This window comes from Sapajus apella, unplaced genomic scaffold, assembly GCF_009761245.1.
Source record: "Sapajus apella isolate SASKATOON/1434 unplaced genomic scaffold, GSC_monkey_1.0 scaffold3, whole genome shotgun sequence".
Lineage (NCBI taxonomy): Eukaryota > Metazoa > Chordata > Mammalia > Primates > Cebidae > Sapajus > Sapajus apella.
The window spans coordinates 23,201,394-23,221,465 of NW_022436943.1; the positions used below are offsets into that span (position 1 = coordinate 23,201,394).

A 20,072-nucleotide genomic window follows, 5' to 3' on the forward strand; every position below is an offset into this window, starting at 1 on the left:
AACTTTCCCAACCTAGCAAGGCAGGACAATATTCAACTCCAGGTAATACAGAGAACACCACAAAGATATTCCTCAACAAGACCAACCTCAAGGCACATAATCGCCAGATTCACCAGGGTTGAAATGAAAGAGAAAATACTGAGGGCAGCCAGAGAAAAAGGTCAGGTTACCCATAAAGGGAAGCCCATCAGACTCACAGCAGATCTCTCAGCAGAAACCCTACAAGACAGAAGAGAGTGGGGGCCAATATTCAACATCCTTAAAGAAAAGAACTTTCAACCCAGAATTTTACATCCAGCCAAACTAAGCTTCATAAGCGAAGGAAAAATAAAATCTTTTGTGAACAAGCACTCAGAGATTTCATCACCACCAGGCCTGCTTTACAAGAGCTTCTGAAAGAACCACTACAAATAGAAAGGAACAACCAGTATCAGCCTTTCTAAAAAATACCAAAAAATAAAGAACATCAACATAATTAAGAAATTGCATCAACTAATGGGCAAAACAGCCAGCTAACATTAAATGACAGTATCAAACTCACATATATTGTTATTAATTCTAAATTTAAATCAACTAAATCCCCCAATCCAAAGACACAGACAGGCAAAAAAAGCCAAGACCCATTGGTATGCTACATCCAGATCCATCTCATATGCAAGGATACACAAAGACTCAAAACAAAGGGATGGAGAAAAATTTACCAACCAAATGGAGAGCAAAAATAAATAAATAGAAAGCAGGAGTTGCAATTTTTGCTGATAAAATAGACTTCAAAGCAACAAAGATCAAAAGAAGCAAAGAAGGATATTACATAAAGATAAAAAGAACAAGAAGAGCTAAAGATCCTAAATATATATGCACCCAGTACAGAAATACCCAGATATATAAGACTTATAAAGAGACTTGGACTCCTACACAATAATAGTGGGAGACTTCAACATCAATATTAGACAGATCAATGAGAAAGAAAGTTAACATCGATATTCAGGACTCGAACACAGATCCGGAACAAGCAGACTTAATTAACATTCATAGAACTCTCCACTTTAAATACACAAAATATACACTCTTATCAGTACTACATCACACGTATTTACAGGTTTAAATGAAATATTGGTTGGCTGCTTGTTAATTATTTTCTTCCCTCATTTTTTTTTATGTCTCTACTATTAAACACAATTACAGTCATACCCATTTTTAGACTGCATTCTAGCCCGGGCAATAAAGCAACACCCCTGTTCTCTCTCCCTCTTCCTTTTCCTCTTTCTTCCTTTCCTTTATTCTTTTTTTTTATTCTTTTTCTTTCTCTTTCTTCAAAAAAAAAACAAAAAAGAAAAAAAAGTAATATAATTTCTAAATAAATAAATAAATAAATTTAAAAAGAAAAAAAGTAATTACATTTATTTAAATATCAGGTAACAAATCCATTGCTGCTGTTATCCTGCAGGTGTGTGCCTGTTTGTGTGTAAAATATAATAGAAAAGTCTATAAATTCAAATAACAGCCACAAATTAATATTCATTTACTCCCAAATAATCACATCATAAATAAAATATTGTTTTTTATTTGTTTGTTTGTTTGTTTTGTGGGGGTGGTTTCAGGGACAGAGTTTTGCTGTTCTTGTTGCCCAGGCTGGAGTGCAATGGTGGGATCTCAGCTCACTGCTACCTCTACCTCTTGGGTTCAAACTATTGTCCTGCCTCAGCCTCCTGAGTAGCTGGGATTACAGGCATGCACCACCGAGGCAGACTAATTTTGCATTTTTGGTAGAGACGGGTTTCACCATGTTGGTCAGGCTGTTCTCAAACTCCTGACGTCAGGTGATCCACCAGCGTCGGCCTCCGAAAATGCTGAGATTACAGTCTTGAGCCACCACACCGAGCCCAAAATATTGTGTATTTTGACACCCACTATTAGGTCCTTTCCAATTACATTATCTTCTTTTCTTTTAGCTCTTATATTGAGGAAAACAATACATTGCTAAAATTTTAAAACTTTGTAAGATTCTAAGCAATTCTTTAAAGGAGAGAAATATATTTAATCATAGGAAAAGCCATTTTTATAAAGCTATGGTTTCCTAATGCTAGGAGCTTGACAAATTAATGCTCAAATTTGTGTAAAAGAACAAAGGTCTAAAAAATACTTTTAAGAAATATAAGAAGGGAGTAGCCAACATGGCTGAGTAGAAACAGCTTTGCTCTGGGACTCCTGCAGAGAAGGATGAAAACTGCAAGTGAATTCTACAACTTCGGGAGTCATTGGGAGTTTCACAGGGCAAAGAGAACTCCCTCCCCTAGCCAAGGGAGGAGGTAAGGGATCGTGCTTTTTTTGTGTGAAAACCACGCTTTTCCCATGGATCCTTGCAACCCGAAAATCAGGAGATACCCTTCTAAGCCCACACCAGCAGAACCTTGGGTCCCAGGCACTAAGCTGTGAAGAATCACGGTGGTTGCTAGGGTGGGTGGCCACTAGAGCAGGCACTGAGACACAGGAGTATTTGCATATTGCAGTTCCTGGAACTCCCATGAGACAGGAGATCCTTCTATTCCCATGGGGAGGGTGCTAGAGCTAGGGATCCAAGTGGCCTTATTCCCACAGTAAAATTCTCTTTTCCTCATTCGATGAAAGGATTATTTTTAAGTAACCAAAATGTATTTATGACCCAGTAGCATGTTGTCTCTTTTATTTCTGCCAGAAGTCAGAGTTACTATCAAGAGCAGGAAAAAAAAATGATCTGTGTTGAGCAACCATAATAAATGTATTCTATTTCATTTGCATTTAACATTCAACTGATTGACATTAGCATTAGGTTAAAATATTTATCACACATGTTCAAGATAAATTTAATCAATATAATTTATTATTTAACAACAAATGGAAATAATCTGTATTGGTGAAGATAACATTATGCCTCATACTATTCTTGACAATGGCAGGTTTAAGGAAGCATTAAACTACTTGGTTTATAATTTATAAAATACAAAAATGTAACTGTAAATATTTTAACTTTTTGATGGAAAAAAGAATTAAAAGGTGTGACAAGCAACCCAAGGTGTGGGAGAGCATGCCTCAAAGACATTTCAACAGAAAAGTCTGCCTGTGAAGCATTCTAGAGAGTACTGAATTAATCAGACTGTCTCCCTGTGGGTCCTTTCATATTTCTATTGCAAATGAGGAAAGTAATTTACATCTACACAGATTCTTCAATAAATAACTTCCACCACTGAGTAACATGGCTTAGTTTTTTTCACCCTAACTTCCACGTCTTAAGAACTTGTCACCTAAGAGCTTAGAATGAAATAATATTTAGAATTAGAATACTTAAATGTTTAAACTTCTATTTTCTTAGGTTTACTAGCTTTATCTTAGCATTGGTGAAATCTACATTAGTAATAGTGATCTATTGTACTGTAATCATGAAGGATGCTGCTGATATTTCCACTGACATCTTTTCTGTTACTGTTTTGACATCATCCTAGATATTACTTTCCCATCATATTGACATCATAGCATAGCCTCCCCAGACTGGTGGTGGTGACATTGCTTTGCATTGTTTTAATATCACAATCTGGTCTATGTAGATTTGTATTGACCTCATTTTGTCATCAGTTTGACATTGTAATTTAGTCTCCATGGAAACATGAAACCATTTTGTCATTATAATTTGTCATTATAATGTGGTGTCCATGGGCTTATCAAAATTGTTTTCATATAGCAATTTGACATTACAACACAATCTCTATAAGCTCCCCTCAGAATGTTATGATGGTGGTAAATTGCATTCAAATGAGTGGGAATAGAATTATGATAAGCATAAAAAAATCCATTTTATGTACTCAGAAGATATTTTTCAGTCTTAAGTATGTGCATACCTTAAGGTTTGTTTTTTCTTTTAAATTTATGGTGGTAGATGGAGTTTTGTGGTAAGTATTAAATTTTATGCAGTATAAATTTCTAAACACTTGAAAGAAAACATTTCTCATTTCTTCCAAGTAAATTTTCTTCTGTTGACAATAACCAGAATGCACAACTATCTTTGTTTATTTTCTTCAGTTTTCTACATAGAGTAACTGACACTTAAACCTGTCTTTGCTCTGACATAGTAATAAATAATCTTCTCTAAGCTAACCTTCAAATTTTCATTTCTAAGTGTCTTCCTCTTTTTGAGATTTTAAAATATGATTTTATTATTCCTTAAAAATATCTCTTAACATAATTTTTCATGATAATTTTCAGTTCCTTGGTAACCAATACATATGCAAGCTACTCACATTTATCTTCCATAGAAATGGGACATTTATTGGATCAGAGAACCAAATTGCAGGAAAAATAAAATGGTAGAATTGACTGTAAGATTGCTAACACTGAAGGAACCAAATGCTTCTTGGCTCTTTCTGGTTCTCACATCCACTCCTTTCTGAGTATCAGTTTATTTTCTCTATTCTAATCTAAGGAGAATATGAAAGAGGAAAAGGAATGGCTGATAGCAGTTAAGAAGTTAGATGTTATAGGCTCTATAACCATGGAGGACTAAAATACATTTAGAAATCCTATTCCCGGCCGGGCGCGGTTGCTCAAGCCTGTAATCCCAGCACTTTGGAAGGCCAAGGTGGGCGGATCACGAGGTCAAGAGAACGAGACCATCCTGGCCAACATGGTGAAACCCCGTCTCTACTAAAAATACAAAAAAAAAAAAAAAAAAAATTAGCTGGGCGTGGTGGCGTGCGCCTGTAGTCCCCAGCTACCTGGGAGGCTGAGGCAGGAGAATTGCCTGAACCTGGGAGGGGGAGGTTGCAGTGAGCCGAGATTGCCACTGCACTCCAGCCTGGTGCCTGGTGACAGAGCGAGACTCTGTCTCAAAAAAAAAAAAAAAAAAAAAAAAAGAAATCCTCTTCCCAACAACCCCAGTATGAAAAACTTCAGAAAAGGAACTTCTCATCCAGTCTTTGTTACTTGATTACTCCTAGAATAATCACTGTGGTCAGGGATAAAAGGTATAACGGGCCCATTTTGAGTAACCTATTACTCCCATACTCTAGTATAAGAGTATTATGATATGAAAAATCACGTATCAAAACAAAAAAAAAATATGGTTTACATGTTGCTTTGAACTTTTCTTAGCGATTTCAATTCCTGTTTCTAAAGTTGACAATTAACTATGCGCTTTCATTCTATTTTTCATACATTTTAATAGACATCATTATAATCTGTCTTCTTATCATTAAGTCTTTGGCCTTAGTTTTCAGATGCATTCTGACCAATATTTATGTCTAGGATAGCAACCATCTAGCCAACGATAAAGATGGTTATGAGAAGGCCATGGTGCTCTCTAGATCTGAAATACGTTTGGCAATTTTATTTCTCATTTCCCTTTTATTTATAAATTTAAAACTTCTATAGCATCTTTTTCTATAGAATATATTTAGAAAATAAAATATTACAGAACTATCATTGTTCTAAACGAAAATGTATAATTAATACAACTTATGTAAAGTCTTCTTAACCAATTTTAAATAGATTGTAGTTTTAACCCTCAACATTCTTGTAGAGAACATCTTACAATATCCATTTTATATGTGAATAAACTAATGTCCATGGAGAGCAGGTAGCTTGTTCAAACACTCACGAGGGTGTTAGCTTCTGACTTTTGGGCCTTCGGTCTCAGGCTAGGATTTGTATCACACTCTAACTTTCAGGCAGACAGACTCAAACTGAATTACATCTATAGCTTTCCTGGATTTTCTGCTTGCAGACAGCAGATGATGGGACTTCACAGTCTCCATAATCACGTGAGCCTATTTCCATTATATATATGTATGTTTGTATATACACACACTATTGTTTCTGTTTCTCTGGAAAATCCTGACTATTACAAGTACATATAGATCTGGGGGAATTTCTCTCTTATTGAGGGTCTCAAAATATCCTGTTTCCTGGGTCTTAGGAAAATCCTAAACCATTTTTACTCTGCTGTCATACCACAGCAATCATCAACACAGAAGATGTCTGTGACCAAGAACACTATGACCAAGTGAGCAATCAATTCTGCAGCAGATACCAACTGGGTGTCCTCCAATTCAATTCCAACACTATCTACCTAGAGATAGTGTCACATCCCACAGGTTGAGAGCTCAGTCCCCAAGACTGCTCTTCCCCAAGTTCTTCATGGATTGGTACAAGAAGTCATTCTGAAAGCTTACAAACGACCTTGTTCTGAAGTTCTAAGACTCAGTTCCTTAGGAGAAAATGCATCTGTGTGTGTTTTCAAAATAAGAAACAATTATATCTAGATTTTTCCAGCATCCCTATGATGGTGTCTACCTCTCATCCATTTAATTTCTTAGTCTGATTTGGAGTCTGAGGTAAAGAAAATAATCCTAGATATTCTGATCTTTTCGCACCCTACTTCTACCTCTTTGATTTTATCCCCAAATGGATGAAGGCTAATTTGTTAATATGGTTACCTTCTTACATATTAATGAAGAATCTTTAGAATATAAGTGAAGAAAGGGGGTATTTATTGACCAATGAATTCAAATTTAGAAAGTAGAAAGCAAGTTATTTTTATATAAACTCATTTATGAAGACTAACAACAGCAATAAAAATTTAAGAGCAAGAAATTTAATGTCATCCACCATTTGATCAGTTTCCTCCCAAGGATTGGTCTACAAAGATGAGTGTTTTCTTCAGTATCAAGAGTGAGCTATCACAACTATTAAAGGAAAAAAGGCAGTAGAATTTTAAAAGGTACTGGCTAAAAGGAGGAAAATAATTGCTCATTTATTGATTGTTAGATCATGTAGTTCAATATCTTCTTTCACTTATAAGTAAGATTTTAACATTCCATACGCATTCCTACTTTTTGTTGTCATTCTATACTATGAGATTTTATTAACTGTGTTATAGATAAAAATGAGAGAAACGGAAACAAACTCTCTATACTCAGAAGTATTACACATGGTTATTATGACTCCAAGTTTTAAATTCATGTATAGAATTATATATTTTAATAGCACCTATATGTTTACTTTATTTTCTTAGAATCTATATGCAAACTTTCAAAATGCACATTCACAGGATTTGCAGCATTTTGGAAAATTATAAATATGTTTTAAAAATACCTTTATAAATTAAAAATTATAAATACCTTAAAATCCCATTATTTCCAGCTTTAAATTACATAAGGTATTCTGCTTTCCCTCTACCATGATTCTGGCATTTTCCCATGTAATGTGAAAACAAGGCTCTATTACATTAAATTTCATTTGTAACATTCCTGGTCATGGCTATATTCTATTAAGATTTCCCTGTAGCTTTATCCCATACTCTAGTCTGTCTACTGTTTTCAAACCAAGGTATGGTTGAGATTTTACCCCTATTTCAAGGTCATTTATACAGAAGCTAAATGAGATTGGCCCTAGTATAGAACTCAGGGAAACTATATTTGTTAATTCTTTTTTTTTTCTACAATCTTCCACTCACAATTGTGGGGAAGGGGTGTGTGTGTGTGTGTGTGTGTGTGTGTGTGTGTGTATGTGTGCATTTTACTCTTCCTTTTAAACTTCATTCTCAGATACAATTTACTAATCTATTAATACAACATTTTACGAACATGAGCAAATAATTATTATAGAAAAAAAGAGTATAACACTTGTTCCAATGGGAACAAACCTATAAATACATCTACAGTTATACATGTTAAAAATTAAGTAAAGAAGAAACATATCGAAAGGTATAAATATCAAAATAGGTAGTAAAACTGATTATATGAACATCTTTACATACTGTTCCCAGTTGTAAACAATAATCCAAAATTTAATATCCTCTTTTTATGTTTTTTAAAAATTAATTTAGCCTTCCATTTTGAAGGTTTCATATGCATAGGATTTTACAAGTTTTGAACTAAGATTTTATGATTTATCAGGACCATTTTTTAGTTATATGTATTATTTTTATAAAAGTGATAGTGTTATGCTTTATAACATCTTAAAATATTTAAGGAATTGAGAGCTTATCACATTTATTGTTAAAAAACACTGGGCTACAAAACCAATAATTTCTAATTTGTTATATTTCAGTGGTTGGAATATGAATCAGAAATGTGAATTGTTATGAGATTTCCTTAGCACATAGTTATAACAGTTAATAGAAAGCATTTTTATGTTAGAAAAGTGTGGTCTTATGTATCTGTAAGGGGATCTTATTATTTTGGGGATCTATATTTACAACCATAGATGATTCTGAGAATTTAACTTTTACACCTTTATTTATTCCTGGGATACCCATGTATATAAAAGTGATCACTGATAATTTTTTCCTACCATTGTTTAGCTAAGGAATTAAATGGGAAGTATGTTTTCTTAGGAATATCTGCTTTGGTACTTTAAAGGCTGATACTTGAAAGGCCCATGCATTCCTGTCTATAAATGGCCATGTGAAGATGCCCTGAGACCACATAGAGAAGGAAAAAAAAAAAAACCCAGATGAGCTCAGCCTTCCCACAGTTTTGCCAAAACACAAGGTAATGAGGGGAGCCATTTTTGACCCTCAGGCTAGTCCTGGTTAACAGCTTAATACCACTGATTGATCCATGTTGATACCTCATGAAACAGAATACTCTCCCAGCCCAATCCTATCTAAATCTCTAATGCCCAGACTGTGAGCATAATAAGATGACTGATTTTTTTTAAGCCAATAAATTTTGGGTCAGTTTCTTATGCAGCAATAGGTAACTGGAAAACTACCTTTAAGATTGTATAAAAACATTTATTATACAAAATATAGTTTCCATGCATTTACAAATAACTTATTCTTTAAATAGTTTATTATTTATTCAGTAAAAAAACTAAAAGTCAGCTTCTTTTAGTTTTTTTTCTGTTAGCTTCTTTTTCTGTTTACTCTTAAGTTTTTTGTTTTACAGTTCTCCAACATAGTTCTTTTTTTTCTTTTCCAATACATTTTAACTGTTAATTTATATGTCTTGCTTCTTTCCTTAGACTATATGCGGGTCTAAGATCATATGTATTTCTTTAGTAGAATAACACGAGGTTAAGCAAATACACTTTTGCTCAGACAGTCTGGGCTCCTGGTCTGTGTAACTTAATCTCAAAAAATTCTCAGTTTCTTGATCTGTAACACAGAAGAATGAATAATATTTAATCAAGAAACTTTTAAAGATTAATCAGGATGATCTTCAATACAGAATAGCATAGAAAGTTCTTAAAATATTTTAGCTTACTAAATTTTCTGCTCCTAAATTTTATTTCCTGACAAGATAAAGTTAACTCATTTCCCCTCCCACCTAAAATAATAATAAAAGAGATAATATATATGAAGCAACAGTTTTCAAGGTGCTGAACATCCAACAACAACGAACAGTGATCCTCAAAACACAGGAGAGAAGTCAAGTGATGCTAGGAGTGCTCTACCTCACACTGAGGGCCTCCTTGCTGTGACAGAAAGAGGGGAAACACAGATTGAGTCTAATGGGCCGTGAATTGAGGAGCTGGAGCTGAGACAGATCAAGGCGTCAAGTATTCATAGGAGAAAGTATGGGAGATGAGAGCTTTGCACAGAGAGAGGATTCTGGATATCTCAGAGGGCCTCCTTCAGGCATTCAATGGAGTATTGGTCAACACAAGCATGTGAAGGGGCTACCTCACACCAAGGGAAAAAACAGCTAAAAGGATCATAAGTAACAGGATATGGAATTCACCTAGGGCCAGAAATAGTCCTGTTTTCATCAACAGACTGGAAAACTTTATGACCTAAGGAGCACTGGGTAGAATACATAGAAGGGTCTTGCCTAGTAGTAGAGAATAATTATCCCTGGACTGGGCACTGCTCCAGTCCCACCTAACACAGCTTGAAAGCAAGATGTGAAAAAATTAAATCACTTCTAAGTTACCTAAGCACATCCAATGAACACAGCTCAAGAATATTTACAGATTCACAAAAATATCCAGAACCCACATAGGTAAAATTTATAATATTTGGCATTTAATAAAAATTATCAGGTTTTCAGAGAAGCAAGAATAATGCTATGTTCTAACCCTATAATGAATAAAAAATATACAATTAAGTTCAACTCACATAGATGTTAGAATTAGTAAAAGATATTAATGAAGTTATTATAGCTGAATTATACATGTTCAAAATATTAAGTGTAGATATATGATCTATATCAATCAGCCTTCTTGTCATGAAAACTATGCTGTAGGAGATGATAAAAAAAAACACTGGAGAGAATTAATGGCAGATTAGATAAAATAAATTACACTTTGGTAATTAATACACTTCACACATCTATTGAAAAATGATTTAAAAATAGCTATATAGAACATAAACTCAGAGTTATATAGAAAATAACAGGGAAGGAAAATAACATGTTTTGTAGTTGTACACTGTCCTAGGTACCTTGCACACATGATCTCATTTTATTCTCTCAATATAATAATTCTTACAACAAAAACAGCCACATTTGGTTCTCACAATAATACTATTCATGTTTTTAAAATGAGAAAACTGAAGTTCAGAGAACTTCAGAAACTTGTCCAATATTACATTGCTTGAGATTATAAGAGCCAACATTTGAGGTCTGGCTTTTTAAAGCCAGAATTATTTTGGTTTATTTCTCCACCCTCCTGAACTCTTTCCTGGAAAAAAAAAATCACTATTTCATTTCCTATCCACATTCCTATCAACAGGAAAGAGGGTGATAGGGTAGGACTGTGAAACTGGTTCACAAAAATACTGCTTATTTTTTATTGGGCAAAATCTAGTTATATGCCCACATCTATTTAAATGGGATGCTGGAAACATATTCTTTAACTGGGTACCAAATCAATAATTGGCTGTTCTTATAGGCCCCGCCAAAGCTTGCTCTAGGATGCTGCAGCAGGGCTATTCAGTTCTGTAAGCTGATCCCCAGAGTTCATAGATCCCCACAGTAAGAAACAAACTAATAACAACAAAAGCAAAAGAAGAAGAGGACGAAGAGGAGGAAAGAGCAGAAAGGAGGAGGAGCAGGAGGAGAAGGTGGCAAGAAGAGAAAGAAGTAGCTGTTTTCCCCAGAGTCAATGATAAAAACACTATTTGTAAAATTCAAAAATACTTAACACATGGTTCTGCTTACCCAACAGATCTGTGGCATTGTACAGAGAAGATCTAAAGAAAATACTTCCTGTTGGAGCAAGCAAAAACAGGAATAGTGCCTGAAGGAAGCAAGTAACCACTATTGTTATGGCAAGTTACAAATCCCATACATTGTGGCTTGTAATCTACACTTTGTTAAATAGCATGAAAAAGTCATTCCAAAGATTAGTTTCTTTTTGTAATGTTAAACTTTTACAAAATTCATCTCCAGAAGATGAAATAGAAAACAGTGCTATTATAAGAAAATTCCCAAAGTATTTTAATCAATTCATTAAAAAAAAAGGAAATAAAATCCCCATAAATGTAGACCTTAAATAAATATTATATTTTGAAATAACTCTCTTCTTAAAAAGTATCACTTGAACAATAATTTTTTCCATTTAGAATGTAATACATTTCAGTGAGGAAAAATTGGACAAATGTTTGAGAGCTTCTATTTTATTCCTTTACTGGGAAATATCACATACAATTTGTTTAATTATTCAAAGATGGCCAAAAGGGACAAAATAATGTTGAGGTGTAATGTGAGTAGATTAATAGTTCTTTTTTTAAATACAAAAGTGAGATGTATTAGAGACAGGAAAAATGATTTGAGGCAAACAGAACCAGGACTCAGAAGATAATATCATTTTTCTTCTGATTTTTATTATTTGAACAGAACTTCGAGTTTCAATCTTCCCCAATACTGTATCTCATCCTTTACCACTGTCTTTCTCTCTTAAAGCTGTTGAGGAGAGAGTCAGGGGGATGATAAGGAGTGGAAGATGGTTGAGAGAAATGATTAATAGGATACTAAAATCATATATAGTTAAAAAGAAGTTACTGTAGAGGTATCCTCTATATTCTAAACTATGTATGAACTTAGCTATATCTCAGAAAATTTATACCATGTTCTCAAAAATCATTGTTTCATTTTTTCTTTAGTTATAATTTCAGATTACTTCTTCCTTTTGTTCATATGGTGTTTTCCATTTTATCTTAAAACCAATACCACATAAATAAAATAACTGCAATTGTGTCTCTATCTATCTATCCATCCATCCATCCATCCATCCATCTATCAATCATCTATATTTAGCTTAAAATGTGTAGGGAATCCTTTTGCAGTTCATAAGCATGATGATTGGGTTTTCACATTCCTGTGTGAGATATACCTTCCTCAAACTTTGTTATAACATCAGCACATTACCTAACGTGAAAAAAAAAGTATACAGAAGTAACTTATACCATTAATGACAAGTAGTTTAGAAAGATATTTTTCTCAGGTCCAGCTAAGATATAATGTGTCTTTCTGGCTAACAAAACACTATAATTTCAAGTATTTTCATTTTCATATTTTGTTCCCAAAAGATAAGTGGATATAGCTCAAATATAAATCAAATGGATAAGATCAGATTCACGGGCTTATGATATGGTTCTTAATCCTCCATCCAACATTCCCATTAAAATTGTCTACAAATTATGAAAATGTGAGGGAAAACGTTCATGCCACAAAGATAGCTAAAGGAAAATATCACCCATATACCAGAAAACTCGTGGAGTTTCTGCTAGATACAATGTCAAAGGCGCCATTTTGAATCAAATCAAATAAAAAAGATAAATCACTACAACACAAATTGGCAACATTTTACACAATCCCACTTCTTCCACTTTCTTTTGAATACATAGTATTTTTAGTCAGTATTAAGAGTAAAACCCTAAGTAGGCTCCTTCAAATGACACCCCATTAATTCAGAAAGGTTTTAACTGCCCAGCCCTCATTAAACATTATCTGGATCTCTATCACCATCAAGAAACAAGAATATTTTAAAAACAGCCATTACCAAAATTGATTCTCTCCCACAATGTTCCTGGGTGGCTGAATCCTCAAATAATATCCTGCTAAGAGTCTCACTTTCATCTGAGGTCACCCAAACATGAAAATTTATTTGTGAAAATTTTGAATGGAGATCCACACTTACTATCAAAATAAACCAACTCAAGTATTTTATTAACTTCAATATTGGCAAATATATGCAGTTTATTAAACTGTATGAATTTGATGATGTACAAACATAAAACAAATGTTTTCCTCCTTACAGCACTCTTCTCTATTTGATATGATTTGGCTCTTAGACAACATCCTAAGTCTCATGTTGAATTATAATCCCCAGTGTTGGAGGTGGGGGCTGGTAGGTGGTGACTGGATCATGAGGGTGGTGTTCACGAATGACTTAGCACCAGCCCCTCAATGCTGTTCTCCTGATAGTGATAGTGAGTCAGTGAGTTATTATGAGATCTAGTTGTTTAAAAGTGATTAGTGTGCACCTTCCACCTTTCTGTCTTGCTCTTGCTCTGGCCACATAAAACATGCTTGCTTCTCTTTCGCCTTCTGCCATGGTTGTAAGTTTTCAGAGGCCTTCCCAGAAGCAGAAGCCACTATACTTCCTATAGAGCCTGCAGAACTGTGGGCCCATTGAAACTCTTTCCTTTTTAATTACCCAGTCTCCAGTATTTCTTTCTAACAGTGCAAGAATGGACTAATACACTATTCAAAAGTTATTCCTAGAGTAAATGCAGAGATTAAATAATCACTAAGCATCTAGTTGTTGTATAATATGACAGTCTTTCTTTGGGGCATCCTGTTGTCCATGATTTATTCACATGGAACTCTATTTTCTTGGCCTGTAATGATAGGAAGCCGCCTTCATCTCCTATTTTCCTCCTACTAAGAACTCTGTAATTCTAACCTTTTATTTTCTTCCCTAGGCCTTTATGTTTATAGACAAAATCTATGTTGTGTTGGGTAATGATTGGGGATGGCATAGATTGTTCAACTAATTTTTTGTTTGTTTGTTTGTTTGGTGTTTGTTTAATAGAATGTCAACAGAGCTTTGGGTCATGTTCAACCAATTCTTAAGTCCTGGGAAGGGAGTTTAGTTCCCAATGTCTTTTTACCACTTTTATAATATATGTGGATTTTTTCCTTGGCTTCAGCCTCTAATTCCCACTTCTGTTGCAACAGGAACCTTACATTCAACATATTCTTAGACATGAAGCGTTTTGTAATTCAAAGATACTACAATGCTGTGAAAGTGTTCTGCAGCCAACTGTGATGGAAGCAACAATCTGACAAAAATTCTTAGAGAAGCCATCAAGCAAGGGAATAATCCAGGCTAGGGAAGAACTATTTAGACGTGAAAAATGGGCTTTCTAAATTATTAACAGTGATGATGCATCTGAATGACAATGGAACTGTGTAATGGGTTAAAAATAGATGCTTTTTTCCTTTCTTTGTATAGACAGGCTATGTGATAGCTTGACCAACTCAATATGGTGAGGAAGTGATGCTTTGCCTGTTTCTGGGTCCAGATCCTTAGAGATCGCACCCTCCATTTCCTGACTCCTGCAAAACTTGCCATGTACAACTGTTCTGAGACTGCCATTCTGAATGGACCATGTAGAAAAATCACTTGAAGCAGCCCAGAGACTTCACAAAAATAAAACGTTTCTTAGCCCTCCAACTATCCCAGGTCCCAGGCCATTGGTGCACCCTATAGAGAGCTGTGATTAAAAAGACTAGCTACCCCTACCTGGACCTGTCTAAACTGCAGAGTCATGAACAAATGTAATGATTGTTGATATTTTAATCCATTCAGTTTTAAGGCTATTTGATACATAAGCAGAACATATAGTATAAGCAGAAAAGACAGTATGGAAAATAAAGTAACATATAAAAGATGAACTCAATAAACTCCCTAAAAGAACTGTTTAAAAAAAAGGTGATAAAAATTACGAGGAAATTATAGCTTTGATGTAAAGATGCAGAAAATTTGGCACAAAAGTAGAACTTTGAGAAAGAGAAAATATACCTTGCTCTTGTTTCTACATGATATGGCCATAATTTGTTTCTCTAAAATATTTTTCAGTTTAAAAGTCATAAATCTGTTTCAAAGGAAGGCAGCCCATTCATTTAAATATAGAAGAAAGGAAGAAAAATAAAGGAACACGAGAAACATCATTATATCTCATATACCTGTGTTGCATCAAATTACAAAGAATATAGAAAATTTGAACAATAAATTAAGGGTGAATGAAGTCATGTTTGCCTTTCAACTTCCCAAATATTATATGATACCTTCTTCCTTTCAAGTATTCATTAATTATTTTTTTAAAAAATTGTTATTTCACAAGGCTAAAAATAAAACATTGCTAAGTATAAGACAGGGAAAATTAAAAGCTTCATTCTCTAACCATGCTATTAAAAATGTGTGTCAAAGTCTAAACAATGCTTACAGAACACTTGGACATCACTCCTCTTTCTCCAACACTACCTAACACATATTATAGACACCCTCCCAAACACTCTTTCACATCTGAATATTTGTTGACGCGAAAAAAAGAAAAGTAAAATTACAGTGATAAGAAAAATCCTGTGTGAAAACTTTGAGACAAAAGGCACAGTTTTACTCATAAATAAATAGCCTAAATAGCTTACTTTAATAATAAGGCATTAAAGTTTTAGATAAAAATTAAAGTAGTTTTATGTGTTTTAAAAACTTTATTTTCTATGTTTTTATTTCATTTGAAATAATTAAAAAATAATGTTATATGAAAATAAACTAACAGTTTAAGTGGTTGATAATAAAAAATAAACATGCAGAAAATAATAGAAAAGGGAAAAATTGAAAATAAATGTTAAAGTAAATATATTAATAAAGAAGCAAAAATATAATTTATAAATAACTTGTAAACCTGATGTTAGAAAGTTCAGTACTACAAGTGTGGCCAAGTTGTTTTGAAAATGAGAGAAAAACAGAAAATGGTATTTTTTCTCATTCTCAAAAATGATAAACTGGAAAGTTTATATGACAATATAAAGGTATATTATCTTTAACTATGGGAGAATAATATATATTAACAGTTGAAAATCTGCATTATAGCACATTTCTGAAAAAGTATAATTTATTAGATTTCACAATAGAAGTATACAATTTTTTAGCTCAATAATGTGAAGAAAACTGAGTAGATCAATAATGTGTTGTCTTAAAAATAGCAGAATTCTGCTTGAGAACTTTTCAAATTATAAATCTAATTTCAATGCTTTATACATAACTTTAGAAAATAAAACTTCTTAAGCCATTTTGTAAATCCAGAATTTTGACAAGATATCAAATTTTTTACAAGAAACTTGGGAATAAGTTTTAAGAATATGACATAATGTAAAAATCCTAAAGACTGTATGCCAAACTTTTAAAAAAATATATTGATCAATAGCATTTTAATAAAATGAAACGCCTATTTTGATATTAATTTTTAAAAGTAGAACACACATCAATATATATTTAATTTTGCAAAAAGAATGTGAAAGACTGGAGGAAGTTTACTCAAGATCCATACTTAAGTATGTTGGTATTTCTTCTCTATACTTCTTTTAATTTCTAGTTTTATAATAAACAAAAAGCTTTTATAGTTTAATAACTTATTTTTAAATAATATGTTAGTAATTCTATCATTTAACTATATTGCAAGGATTGTATCATCTTCCAAAAGAAATGCCTTATTCTGTAGGCATGTACAGTTTTTTAAATGTACATATTTAAATGTCCATGTTTTAATTTGAGAACTGAAGAAACATGGCAGGTATTAATAATATGTTAGCATTATTGCAGACACTCTATTTCTTTTTAGAAAATGTCCACTTTAATGTAATAATATATGAGAGACACTATTGCTTTACACTTCATAGTATAGAAATCTATGAACATATCAAGTTTAGATAACATCAATCCAATAAAAAAAAGAGCTATCTCTAAGTCATAAAAGCTTATGTTTTTAACAGCTACCATCATTGTAGTAAATGGAAAAAAAGTTTAAATTATTTGGTTGTAAAAATAAACACTATAAAAATCTATAGATTTTCATAACAGTCATATTGTCTAAAAGTATTTAAATGTGTGTTCTAACTCACTCTATTTTTTATTTTGTTAATTTTATTTTCAAGGGACTGCATACAATAGAAAAAATGATAAAAATATTTAACTTTTTAGCTCCTATAAGATGAAAATTTTTCAATTAAAAAAACAAACAAGTAAAATACTAATCATCCATAGTTGAGGTCAAATGTGTTCAAAATATGTTGGTTTCATTCTTTTAATTCTTTTTATAGAGATGAAATTGTGTATTTGCTATATTATAATATTAAGAGTTTGGATATGTTTTGGAAGAAATAACATCAATATAACCTAAAAAAATAACTTGGTATTCATTCAAACATTCAGTAAACATTTACTAGCTGCTATACATTGTGTTGAAGATGGATAAACTGTGAGTCAGAAACAGTCTGTAAACTTTAGATGAAGTAAATACAGAGAGACAGATTTGTCAGTGAAATAAAGCTTTTTAGTATGTGATAGCAACTCATACACAGGCACAGTGTTTGGGACTAGTTTTGGTAATAGTGGTCCAGAAAATCTTCAAGGAAAATTAGTTGCTGAATTGACTTTTTGGTTGAGCAGAAAGGGCAACATTAATTAAGTAGTATATTTAATAGCATGGCTGATTTGAGGGCCAGCAAAATATTCAAAAGTGCTACAGCATGGATGGTAGGGTGTCATGGGCAATATCAGAAAGTATAATGATAAAGGCAGTCAAAAAACAGATCATGCAGGACTTTGTCTGCATTATTATGGATTTTGACCTATTCCTTTTATGTAATGAGGAGTCACTGAATAATTTTAATCAGTAGAGTGCCATAGTTAGATACATGTATTTATTCTACATTGCTAAGGATCATGGTGGGGGGATTCATAAAGAAAGTCAGAGATCATGCATTTATTCTAGCAGAGAAGTGTTAAAAGAAGGCAGTCACAATATAAGGAAGAATGAGAAAAGACATAAAAAAGAAAGAATAGAAGTTAGACACCAACGATGGTGGAGCCAGTAATCAAGACAAAAAATTTAAGAGAATCAAAATTAGCAGAGGCATGGGATCAAAAAGTGGGGAGCAATAAAAATCTCAATTCAGTCTGAGCAAATTTAAGGCATCTGTGAGACATCAAAAAGGAGATATGAGGTAATTAAATATACATGTCTAAATCAGAAAAGAATAATTTGAATCAGAAATATTTTTATTTGGCTTTTTAGAATTTTGATTATTCATAAAATTGTGTGAGAAAAACACTACAAAGGTAATGAAAATGATCATGGAACATGCCCAGAACAGAACTTTAGGGGCTGCCAATGTTGCAAGTTAGGCAAAGGAAATTCCACCTATGAACAACACTGAAAAGGTTGATGAGAGAAATGGGCTAACAATTAGAAGCCAGAAATCTTTGAAAGATAAAAATTATTAAGTTTATATATACTAAAAGGGAGATTCTTATGGAACAAACTCATGCTAATTTGATTGTTACTTAAATCTATGTAAATTTTGCTTGAATTAGTCACAAGAGTCCTTTAAAAATTTTGTAAAGTATGCAATTATTATGTGCATCTATAAATTCATTTTTCAGTTTTTTTTTCTTCTTTTTTTTTTGAGATGGAGTCTTGCTCTTGTCTCCCAGGTTGGAGTGCAATGGCACAATCTCAGCTCACTGCAACCTCCGCTTCCCAGGTTCAAGCGATTCTCCTGCCCCAGCCTTCCAAGTAGCTGGGACTATAGGTGCACACCACCACACCTGGCTAATTTTTGTATTTTTAGTAGAGACAAGGTTTTACCATATTGGTCAGGCTGGTCTTGAACCCCTGGCCTTGTGATCTGCCTGCTTTGGCCTCCCAAAGTGCTGGGATTACAGGTGGGAGACACCACGCTGTGCCAGAATTTATGAAAAAAGTATTTGGTAATGAAAAGAGTAAATCTCTCACTTTACCTTTTAAGGACATTGATAATCACATTATTCAGAAAACTCATAATGAATTCTTCAATTTTGCCTATCCTACTGAAATTTTACATGACAGACTTTGCAACGTAAAAGCAGTTGTTTATTATTTCCCTGTCCTATTTTGAAGAACTGCTTACTTTTTTCTTGTAAAATTTATCTCAATTTTCTCATTGTTTCATAAAAAAATTTTAGAATGAAGACTAAAGTTTCCGAAGATAACATTTCACTTTCTTCTAGTTTTCATAATTTTTGTGAGGAATCAGATGAGATGAAGATAGTCTTTTTTTCTAGCAGTATTTTAATATTTTCTTTTTATTTTTAGTTTTTACAAGTTTGACTCTGTTGTTCCTAAGTCGTATTTTCTTCATGTTTATCTTGCTTGCATTTTGCTGAGGTGTGTAAACAATGTGTTAAAGCATTTCACTAATTTAAAACATCTTTGGCTATTTATCTGTTTCTTAATCATTCTCTCTTATTCCAAATGGTATTTTGGATGTTTGAATTATATTCCATGAGTTTCTTATCTGATTATTATTTTTTTCTCTATATGCTTCAACATATATATTTTTTGTTAATATGTCTTCCAGTTGGCTAATCCTGTTTTTTCTTCTGTCTAATCAGCTGGTAAACCCAACCACTATTCTTAATTTCAGATATTTACCTATTAATCCAAGAATATCCAATTAATTGTTTTTATATATTCTCATTCTCTGTTGCAATTAGCCTTTTTAATCTACATTTTTATTTATTCTTTAAACTTCCTTAGCTTTTTAAATATTGTTATTATTATTTAAAGGCCTGTGGTGTTAATCCCAACATCTGGATCATCTAATGGTATCCTTTTATCATCTGTTTTATACCCTTGATTATCAGTCCAATGTCCAGTTTGTTTTAAATGTCTCTAAACATTAAATTTAATGATGAATATTTTGTATTAAACATGGTATGGCTGAGGATAATTTAGCTCTTACCAGACATAATTTGTACTTTTTTCTGCTAGGCAGGAAATGTATGGGCTAATCCCTTTATTCAAAACATGCAGTGAACTGGCTCAA

The 20,072-nt window shown here is 33.0% G+C and overlaps 1 non-coding gene across 1 annotated transcript; it reads left to right on the forward strand.

Moving 5' to 3' along the window:
- The first annotated feature begins 12,250 nt into the window (after positions 1 to 12,250).
- Positions 12,251 to 12,355, forward strand: LOC116536173. The gene has a single exon (XR_004262514.1). It is a non-coding gene; the product is annotated as a small nucleolar RNA U13 (small nucleolar RNA).
- The last annotated feature ends 7,717 nt before the right edge of the window (positions 12,356 to 20,072 follow it).